Source organism: Camelus bactrianus, chromosome 6 (assembly GCF_048773025.1).
Source record: "Camelus bactrianus isolate YW-2024 breed Bactrian camel chromosome 6, ASM4877302v1, whole genome shotgun sequence".
In the NCBI taxonomy this organism is placed as follows: Eukaryota; Metazoa; Chordata; class Mammalia; order Artiodactyla; family Camelidae; genus Camelus; species Camelus bactrianus.
In genome coordinates this window covers 46,994,279-47,005,173 of record NC_133544.1, presented here as the reverse complement: position 1 = coordinate 47,005,173, position 10,895 = coordinate 46,994,279, and the positions used below count along the sequence as shown (strand labels likewise).

Sequence of the window (10,895 nt, the reverse complement as noted above, 5' to 3'; positions counted from 1 at the left end):
GGGACACCGACGCATGCGCGCCGTGCTCTCGACGAGGCGGCCGTGGCGGTGGTGGTGGCGGCTCTGCGGTGTCTGTGGAGACAGAGACGGTGGCAGTGCCATCTTCGGCTCGGTTGGCCCAGACTGCGGCTCATGGCAGTGAGTGGCATCCATCGTCAGGTCAGCCGGGGCGGGCGCCTTGGAACTGGCGGGAGGGGGAGATAGCGGGGCAGAAAGGGGCCTGCCTTGTTTCAGGCCTCACGGGGGCTGCGGCCTCCCGCTCCTGCCCTGTGTGAGGCCTGGCTTGGCCTCGGGGCCCAGCTGTCCATTCCCTTCTCCTTCCCACCTGTTGGGTGGAGCAGTGCGAGGTTTCTTTTCTTAGACCATGGTTTTTTCTGACGGGTGCCTTTTGACGTGGTGGGAAACGTGGGCCCTTGGTTTAGAATTGATTTGGGCTAAATCTAAACTAAAGCCCCTGCTCTCCCGAGAGCTGGAAACCAGTGTGCCTGGGACGATTGAAGTGGAAGGGGCCCAGTAGGAGCCGCCAGAGGTTGGGGAGAGTATGATACAAATTGTGTGGATAAAGCTATTAGGCGCCTTGTAGGGCGCATTTCGCGTTCTCACTAAAGCCACACTTTGGGACCCCAGGCACAGCATCCCAAAGATCACCTAAAGCTTTAGGCAGGATAGTATAGAAATAGAAAAACAGAACATTAAAGGATAACGTTCACCTTTTGTAGCCAGAGACCAACACCGATGTTTTTCTCGCTCTGAAATCACATCTTTAAGTTAATAAATAGTACTGTCCTTAATGTATGCAAGTTTCATACGGGGAATTAGGAAACTCACCTTGGAACTTAAGTGTTTTGGGCTGTGGGAGGTTAAGTAGTTTGAAAAAAGCAACTACTGTCAGGTGTTCCCCCTCCTCCCCTTTATAACCTCATTCTAAAGTTGCAGAAGTTGGAACTTTCCACTGTTCAGCCTTTGGTAGGGATAAAGTGAACGAAAGGAATTCTACTAACGACAAATTCTTAAGATTGTGAATTCTGGAATAATTAGGGTTTGACCAAAGATTGCTAATTAGTAGGTGGTATGAGATATTTGAAGTGAGAATTGAAAAGCAGGCTTTTTTAGTGTCAGAATACTTGGTAATATTTTTACTTCCTTACCTGTAGTTGAATAAGAAAAATAATTTTATAAATCAAATGATAAAAAGTGTGTGGCTTCTTTTTAAGAGAAAGAACAGAACCTTCTGTGGTGTGTTAACAAATAGTTCTGTGTAAAACATAGGATTTTAAAAATTATTTGAAACATATCCAAAGGAGGAAGAAGGTAGTTCTAGCCAAATGGTGATTCTTTTTTTTAAAGACCTGAAGATGATACAAGCATTTATGTAAAAAAAAAAATATATATATATATATATATAGAGAGAGAGAGAGAGACCTTTTTCTGGAACATAAGTGCTTAATATGTGGAAACTTAAAAAAGGTCAATCTGTGAACATTCTGTTCAGCCTCTGAAAACGGTTGCCGAAACCAGTGGTTATGATACTTTTTTTTATTCTTGATACTTTTGAGTCTCCAGATTGGCTCATCTATGGATGAGGCACAGAGTGCTTATGGATTGCAAAGCTAGTTGATTTGCTGTGCTCAACTTCTTTTAGTCCTTAGTGATGACTTCAGATTTTAATATATTGTCCTGTTTATAAAAAGAATAACCAATGGTATGATTTTGAGTACCTTTGTAGGCATTGATGCCTATAGAGAGATTTTAAAAAAAAGAAATTAATAGATCATACTTACTGTTTTTAAAAATTAAGTATGGGTTAAGTCATCCTCTTTTAAGTTTTAAGAAGGCATTCTGAATTATTAATCAAACGATGTCATAACTGAACTAAAACTTTATGGTGTAGAACTGTGTTTTCATGTACTGCATATTCACTTTTAATATTTATCATGTTTTCTTTTGTACTTTTGGACTTTATGCCTCTCATAAAGTGGAAAGTAGTAAAGTCACTGAGTTGTTTGGTGAGTTGAGAAAAGGAAACTTTTGTTAGTCTGAGAGAAGAGATGAGCCCAGGCTCAGGCATGAAAATTTGTTGGGCTCTGTAAATGACAATAAGGAATACTGTAGGATTAAGGTATTTGAAAAATTAGATTGGGGCCAGAAATATTCACTTTTTCAACAAATATTTAATTATATTGCCAGACACTGCTTTAGTTTCTAGAGACATAGTGAACAAAAACCAAAGCCCCTGTTCTCACTGAATTTAATATTCTAATAATATTAAGTATCTGTAGCAATAGTGTAGCAATGTTTTTCAGATTCTTTGACTGCAACCCATAATAGGATGTACATGTAACACGGCAACCCAGTAAACTATAGTTGAATTCTGTGTGTACTTCAACAATGTGCCCTTAATGTGTGCATTGAACTCTGATATATTTTTTTCTATTCTGTATTTTTCCTTTTAAAAAAATAAGCTGGTTTGAAGCATTCTCAAGTTTGAAAAACATTATTCAAGACGGGGAGAAAATCATTATTTATATTGTAGCAGCAGCAGTATAAAGGAAAAGGGTAGTTACTCTTCATAGCAAGGTAAGTGTGAGTATTTGTGGATGAGGCTTAGAGAGGTTAAGGAACTTGCTCAGAGTTCCCTCATGAGTAACTGGGCCAGATCTTTACTTCAGTTCTGTCAAGCTCTAAAGCCCAAGCACTTTATTATACAACTTCCTATTTGGTTATGAAAGTAATAACCTCGATTTAGGGCCCTACGGGGTTTAAGGACTGTGATGCTTTTTATTTATTATTCAATGAATTCAGTGTATACTGTATGCCTGTGTATTGGTAGACCTGTTGCTTATTTTCAAGGAATTTATAATCTAGAAGGGAAGATAGACATTGAAAGAGTATCACAAATGTGATGTGTGCTATGGGAGAAAGACAGAATGCTGTAGGGGCATCATTGGGGGAACGTAACTAATTTGGGGGATATGTGAATAGTTTTCAGGAAGCGATGTTTAAGTTTTCCCAGATTAATGAGTAGGCTGCCGTTAAGTTGAATGCTCTGAGTGTGAGTATGGGTGTCAGGTAGAGGGACAGGAGAGAACTCCGGGTAGAGGAAACTGCTTACACTAAAGCTCTGAAGCTAAACAGGACGAAACTGGGTGAATGTGGTTAAGTCAGAAAAGGCAAGAAAAGAGTGCCTTTCAAGTAGGAAGTCTTCATTACTGTTGGATGTGGTGAAGAGTAGATCAGAAAGGTGAATTAGAATGTGTCCAATTGGGTTTATAAACCAGGAGATTGTGACCTTGGGGGAATTTCAGAGGAGTGATAAAGAAGAATACAACTTAAAGAGTAAATAAAGGGTATAGAAATAGAGATACAAGCTTAGACAACTTCATTGTCTTTCTTCATTGTACTTGGAGCAGAATCCAAATCCTTAACATGATTACCCTTTGCTTGTTTTTTAAGTTAAGCTAAATTATAGTATGTATATTATATGTTATTATATAAAAGATGAGAACTATTTATACATGTTTGAAGGCTAATGGAAGTGATCTAATACACTGAGAGAAATTGATAGGAAGGAGAGAATGCAGATATTTTAAGAAGCAACTTCTTGCTTTAAGAAGGTGGGTGGGAGAAGTTTTGATAGGAGCAGAGATACTTCATCCATTGTGACCAAGGGAAGGAGGAGGACAAATAATGGTTTTGTATTTCAGCTCTTACAAGAGTGCTGTAATAGAGATACTGAATAAATACTTTGAGAGGAAAAGGGGAGGGAAGATTATGAAAGAGGAGAGGAGATTGGGGATTGGTATCACAACAGATTTACTTCTTGGAGGTATAAAGAATTTTAAGAAGGAAACAGAGGATTAATAGAGATCTACGAGGATAAAGATGGACCGTTGGCTGTGGCAACTAGGTCAATACGAGAAATTAGTATTTTCACTGGAGTGATACGGTTGAACTGTAGTGTACCAACAGATAGTTATTTTCTTGGGAAAAATGCTGCAGTAGAACATGCTTGTTCATGATTAGTTCTTTCAAATGGCCTTTATAAAGTTATTTTTAACTACAGAAATGTCACATTGTTAATACATTTCTCTTTTATCCAATAACTTTGTCTAATAATTATAATTTACCTGTAGATTCATCATTATTCCTTTAAGAGAAAATTGTAGAATATTATCTCTTACGTATAGATCAAAACCATGCTTGATTTTAAGGTTTATGCTACATATTCAATTTTGAGAATATAACCCAAGGAAAATTGCTCTTTAAAAATAGACATTTACATGAGGAAGTTTATGCTTAGTAAAGCCAAATCTTAGAAAGAACTCAGGTCAAATTGAGGGATATTTAAGCAAATCCAGTTGGTATGTTTTCCTGTGAACATACCAAACAAAGCACTTATCTCAAAACTTGCTCTTACTACTGCCTGGAATTTTCTTCCTCCACATAACTGCATGACTGGCTTTCTTACTACTTCATCCTCTCTTTTGTTTTGTTCTTAGCACTTGGTACCATGTACAAATTGTAAATTTATTTTTTAAAAAGTTTCTATCTCCTCTCTGGAATGTCTGCTCCTTGAGAGCAGCAGCTTTGTTTTGTTCACAGCTAAATTTCCAGTGCTTAGAATAGTACTGTCTGACACACGGGAGTTGTTCACTAATATCTATTGAATAAATATTATTACTCAAGGAAATGATGTTGGTTAGCAATTTTTAAAAATACTAAATAAAAGGGGTTCAGTGTAGAGTAATTCATATACCTAAATTCAGTAAAATAAATAGAAAAATAAAGTAAATTTAATGATAAAGTAAAAAAGAAAGAAAATGGTATAAACCCAAAAGAACAAAGAACAGAAGAGGAAGTGTCACCAGATGAGAATTAACTAACAATATTTTAGAAGAAAGCAGATGGACCAGTTTTAACTGGTTAACTTAGGTTTTCTTTTTCCTGTATTCAGCTCTATGCCTGCAGAGAGGGAGGTTAATAAAAAACAAGCTGGATCTTCCCACAAAACCCCACAAAGTCTCAGGAATTTCAGGTTCCAAAGGTCTCCGCAGATGAGAGTGCTGAGTGCAACTAAAAATTGGAGGAGTAGTTTAGACCCTAGATTTTCCTTCCCTGTCTGGTATAGCCAGCAGAAAGCTGGATGGATGTTCATTATTTGAAGAGGTGAAACCAGAGGTTTTGGCACAGCTGGTGGGAGGTGGGGCAGGGGTGAAGGTTCTTAGTGAAAATAGGAAATTGAATTAAAGTTTATATATTGAATGATGAAATTGCCAGCCCTGTTTTGTTGTCTTTGCTCCCAGAATGTTTGTTGCATTGCTTACATTTTAAGTTGAAACATTTTTCTTTGGGAAAAGTAAACTCATGGGAAATAATATAAAGCACTGACATTTAGTGGATTCCTCCCTCAACAGAATGCCATCCTGTTCTGAGACCCACCAGTTGGCAAGCTGTATCTAGCCTCTAATTTGTTTTGTAATGCCTCACACTTCTTGAATAGAAGTTTGAAGAGACCAAAACAAATAGTCAAAAGACAATCAGAAGAAACAGTGCTGAGAACAGAAGAAAATTTAAGGTAAATCATAGAGAGACAACAGAAGATATTGTACTAGTGAAACAGGAATATTGATTATCCAGAGAATAAAAAAAGGAAGTTAAAAATTTGATTCATATATTAAAATTCTAGTAAAAGGGTTATCTCAGAGTAGAATGAGTTGAAGGGATGGGAGAAAATGTGGGAAAAGATAAGAAAAGTACAGGATCAAGTCAGGAGGTCCAACACTTCAGCAATGTGAATTCAGAAAAGAGAAAACCAAGAGGGGAGAATTATCAAATAAATAATAAATATAGAGCATAAGAATTGAATGATGTAAATATTTATCTAGATTGAAGTAGGCCTTCCAAATGAGTGCCTTGCAGAGTGAATGGAAAAGACTCACCCTAAGGCACATCGTTACATAATTTTAGAACACCTGGGATAAAAAGAGAACCTTAAAGTTTCTATGGAGAAAAAAACAGATTACATATAGAGGATAAGGAATTAAAATGGTGTCATATTTTCTCAACAGCAGCATCAGATGCTAGGAAATAATACATTCCTTCAAAACTTTTTCAGTGAGTTACAGAAATGATTCTCTAAAAGAAGGAGTGAATTGAGAAAGAAGATTTTGTCTGTTATAAATGATACTCAACCCAAGAGATGAGTGAAGGGAACACCTTGGATCAAAATGAACAGACAAACCTAGATGAGACAAACCAGTCTAAATTGTTGCAGATCAGATGGTTTCAGAAAGGATGACTCCAGAAGGGAAAATGGAATTTATAAGTATGAGTGATAGTTGTTTTTGAAGAACTTTTATAAGACCTCTTTAAGGATATGGGGTCAATTTTCTAAAACAATTAAGCATATGAAAATAATGAGGAAAGATTGAAAGAAGCAGAAGCAAAGAAATGTAATTATAGTGTAGAAGATTTCTTGAAAAAGATGTTTACATAGGCATACTTGTGTAAACCTGAATATTGATTTAACCCCAAACTGATTGAACTATATTGGGTGCCCAGGCAAGGGAAGTTGTGTACGTATGTTTAGTGTAATAACTAAATATATATCTTCTCTGATAGATGGTAAAAAGGTCTAAAATTGAACAGAAATAAAATAGATGTTCAGATTTATTTGTTGACTACCAATTTTTTGAAGTCAAAATCAACAGGTTTTTTCATTTCTTCCTCTTAAAATGTGCAGAAAAAAGTTTATTGTAACGTTCATTTTTATTTTCTATTTTAAAGTATAACATTTTGAAGTATGACATCTTTCCAGGAAATTGTTTTCAGTGATATCTTGATTTATGTGAATTTATAGTTTTTAAGATTTTCACATGCTTTATCTCATTTGATATTCTCAACAGCCCTATGAAACAGGTAATATAAATAGTATTAGTCTCATTTAGAAGTGAGAAAAGACTGACGTAGGATCTCATGCTATTAAGTGGGAGAAGTAGGACTCACCCTCCTCTACCACCTTGTTCTTTCTAATGTTTACCATTATATACTTTGTCTTCTTACAATGAAAGAAAGATCTGGAAATTGTAATTCCTAGTCTTTTGTATTTTCTAGGTTGATTATAGTTTAACTGTCTTCTTCCTTTTTAAAAAACTTTATTGTGGTAAAAATACATAACATAAAATTTATCTTAATTGTTTTAAAATATACAATTCAGTAGTGTTAATATATGTTCAGCTTATTGTGAAACAGTTCCGAACTTTTTCATCTTACAAATCTGAAACCATACCCATTGAAACAACAGCTCCCGTTTTCCCCGTCTCTAGTCCCTTGTAACCATCATTCTACTTCCTGTTTATGAATTTGACTACTCTAGATACCTCATGTAAGTAGAATCATACAGTATTTGTCTTTCTGTGACTGACTTATTTTACTTAGCATAATGTCCTCAAGGTTCATGCATATATCATATGACAAGATTTCCTTCATTTTAAAGACTGAATGATATTCTGTTGTGTGTCTATACTACATTTTCTTTATCTCTTCATCTGTTGGTGAACATTTGGGTTGCTTATTCCTTTGGCTGTTGTGGATAGTGCTGCTATAAATATGGATGTGCAGATAGCTCTTTGAGATCCTACTTTCAGTTAATTTGGATATACATACCCATAAGTGGAATTTTTGAATTATATGGTAGTTCTATTTATTTTTTTAAATTGTTTTTAATGTTTTGAGGAAACTCCATTTGGTTTCTATAGCAGTTGCACCATTTACAATCCCACTGTTAGTGCACAAAGGTTCCATTTTCACCTTATCCTTGCCAAAACTTGTTATTTTCTGTTTTTTGATAGTCACCATCCTAATGGATGTGAGGTGATATCTTGTTATTTTGATTTGCATTTCTCTGATAGTGATGTTGAGCATCTTTTCATATGCTTGTAGGTCATTTGTATACCATCTTTGAAGAAATGTCTATTCAAGTCCTTTGCTCATTTTTAAATTTAGTTTTGTTGTCAGTCATAGGAGTTCTTTTATATTCTAGATATAAACCCTGATTAGATATAAGACTTGCAAATATTCCCTTCTATTCTGCCATTTGTCTTTTAAATGTTGGTTGTGTCCTTTGATACACAAAAGTTTTAAAGTCTGATGCAGCCTCGTTTGTCTAGTTTTGCTTTTGTTGTCTGTGCTGTATCATAGCCAAGAAATCACTGCCAAGTCCAATATCATGAAGCTTTACCCTTATATTTTCTTCTAGGACTTTTATAGTTTTAGATTTTACATTTAGGTTTTTAGTCTGTTTGGGGTTAATTTTTATATATGGTGTAGGCTAAGGATTTGGCTTCATTCTTTTGTATATGAATATTGTTTTCCCAGCACCATTTGTTAGAGAGACTGTCCTTTCCCCATTGAGTGATCTTGGAACCCTTGTCCAATGTTTATTTCTGAGCTTTCTGCTCTATTCTGTTGGTCTTTTTGTCTTTATGCCAGTGCCACACTATTGTCTTCCTCCTTTTGAGAGTTATTTTTTACCCTTTTGCCGTTTTATGTTGCTAGGTGGAAGTTGTTGGTTGTTGTTAAGAATAAGCTGATACTAATTGCTGCATTATGAAGAATATGTAGGAATAACTTTTTATTAAAAATAACTTTAGTGTATACTTTTGGTCCTGTAATTTTTGAAGTAATCAGAAAAATGATCTCTCTAAGGGTAAGGCTGATGTTCTTAATTCTTTTTATAACACTATAATTGCAGGGTGTGGAGTAATTGATAGTCTCTGAAGACGCAGGGCTGTGGTAAATTTGCTAATTTCAGAAGAAACCTTTATGCCCCACTTAAGTATGCAGTTAGAATAGGGTAGGTAGTAAATGACTCAGACTGTATCAACTAACAATTTTTTTGACAGTGTTCTTTGAAATAATACACAAAACAATGACAAATTTGCATATGGAAAATTACTCTTTGTGTCTTTTCTTTGAAGGAGAAGGCAAAAGAGAGCAAAATAAATTGAAAAGCTTTTGTGCCTTATCCTATAGTCTCAAATGGTAAACCTGGAAACATTCATGAGAATAATCAGTCATTCAAGTAGAAGGGAACTATTTTTTCTGGTAGTCAGATATGTTAGGATTCTCCTTTACTGTGTACCAACTAGATTTGTTTGTTGCAATATTTCTTCTCAAATCCCTCTTGCTCTTCTCTGCTTACTCTCATTTCGCTTCCCCAATACATACCATCTTCATTCTGATCGGTCTTCTCTCTCTTGTCTTGGAACCAATTCTAATTTCCATCTTCTTGTCTACTGTTAGGACGGGTTGTTTTGTCAAAACAAATGGGCTGTTCCATATTTTGGAATACTTTATCATTCTTTTTCTATTATTCCCAAACCTATAGTTTTTCAAAGTTACAACCAAATTGTGTATTTCATGATGTTTTGTTAGATGCCTGTAATTTTCAGTTGACTTCTGTAAACCTTGACTTTGTTTCATTTGAAATTTTGTCTGTCTCTAATTGTTTTGCATGTTTTTGATCTCTCTCCAGCTAATTAATAAGTCTTAGACTGAGGATCTTATACCTGTGTATTCTTTTCAAGGAATGTAGTATAATGCATTAGGTACTGAAAACGTTTTTGTCCCCATCTGACCTCCCTTTCCTTCCCTTCTTCTCCTCTCCCTCTTCTTGTTTTTTAAAAAATATTTCTTAGATTTACCTGATGATAGCTAATTCTCCTAGTGGCATTCAGCCTCAAAAGGTCACTTGATTTAACATTTAAAATTTATCCTTTCTTGGGAAAAAATTTGCTTTATGCTGCATTTTGAAGTAATGGACATATTTTAAAATCTGGATTTCAAATCTACGTGACAGTTTAAAGATGCCCTCCATATACACAGAAAACCTAAAACTCAAAAATGTTTTACAATGTATATCATAAAACTCTGATTTCTTTAGTTTACAAAGAACTTGTACAAACCATTAATAAAAAATACAGTAGAAAATATGAACAAAAGATATGAAACAGCATTTAAGGAAAAACAAGAAATAGAAGTTCATCCTCTTTGTAGTTAAAGAATTGCAAATCAGAATGAAGTACTACTCTTTTTTTCTCTCTTTTAATCCGATGAGCAAAAATTAAGTTTCATGGTACCTAGAGCTGAGAAGAGGAGATGGAGAAATGGACATTCTCGTGCATTGTTAATGAGTTAATTAGTTAGGAATGCATGTGTCTGCAAGTAATAGAAAAACCCATCTGTTGATAGTAGTTTAAGCAAACAGGGACTTATTTTCTTACACGGTATGAAGCTGGCATCGTGTTATTAGCAGCTTGATGGTGTCAGCTGGTATTTCTTAATTTTCTGGGCCAGTTTTTATTGACTGCTTTGTGGATATAAGTTGTTTCAGATATGTTCATATTTAACGTAAGAAGAAAGTGGTAGAACCTACACTATTTGTGACTGTCCTTTTTATCAGAAAAGCAAAATCTTTCCCAGAGCTCTTTAGCAGTTGTTCTTTTGAGTCTCATAATCCTGTATGGGGTTAGGTATATTGCTGCTCTGAACAAAAACAATGTTTTATTAGGAAGATGGTGAGAAGGGATGTTGGATAGTCAACTAAAAGTGTCTTGCCAAATGGCTAATGCAGCTTTTCTAAAGATAAATTGTCAGCATATTCCCATATATTTAATATACATGGATTCTTTAATCCAGCAGTTCTGTTGTTCAGAGTTTACCCACGAATAAGTTTCCGTTCCTTTGAATTACTCAGAGAACTTGGTAGAAGTAAAAATTTCTGGGCCTGAGCCTAGAACTCAGAATTATTGGCGTTGGGGCCAGTGAATTTGTATTTTTTTAAAAATACAGTTTACTAGGTGACAATTGTGTGGAGCTAGGTTGTGTAGACTATA

At 35.3% G+C, this 10,895-nt stretch overlaps 1 protein-coding gene across 5 annotated transcripts in view; it reads left to right on the top strand.

The window, feature by feature from the left end:
* PRPF39 (pre-mRNA processing factor 39) overlaps nucleotides 1-10,895 on the top strand; it is a 31,988-nt gene continuing 21,093 nt past the window's right edge. The window contains exons 1-3 of one of the 5 annotated variants that reach the window (XM_045504282.2): nucleotides 8-159; nucleotides 2,463-2,577; nucleotides 5,415-5,575. The gene's annotated coding sequence lies outside the window, so the exon portion shown is untranslated. Of the gene's footprint in view, nucleotides 160-2,462; nucleotides 2,578-5,414; nucleotides 5,576-10,895 lie in introns of all 5 variants that reach the window. The other 4 variants (XM_045504281.2, XM_045504283.2, XM_010967007.3 and 1 more) reach the window with 4 other exon arrangements.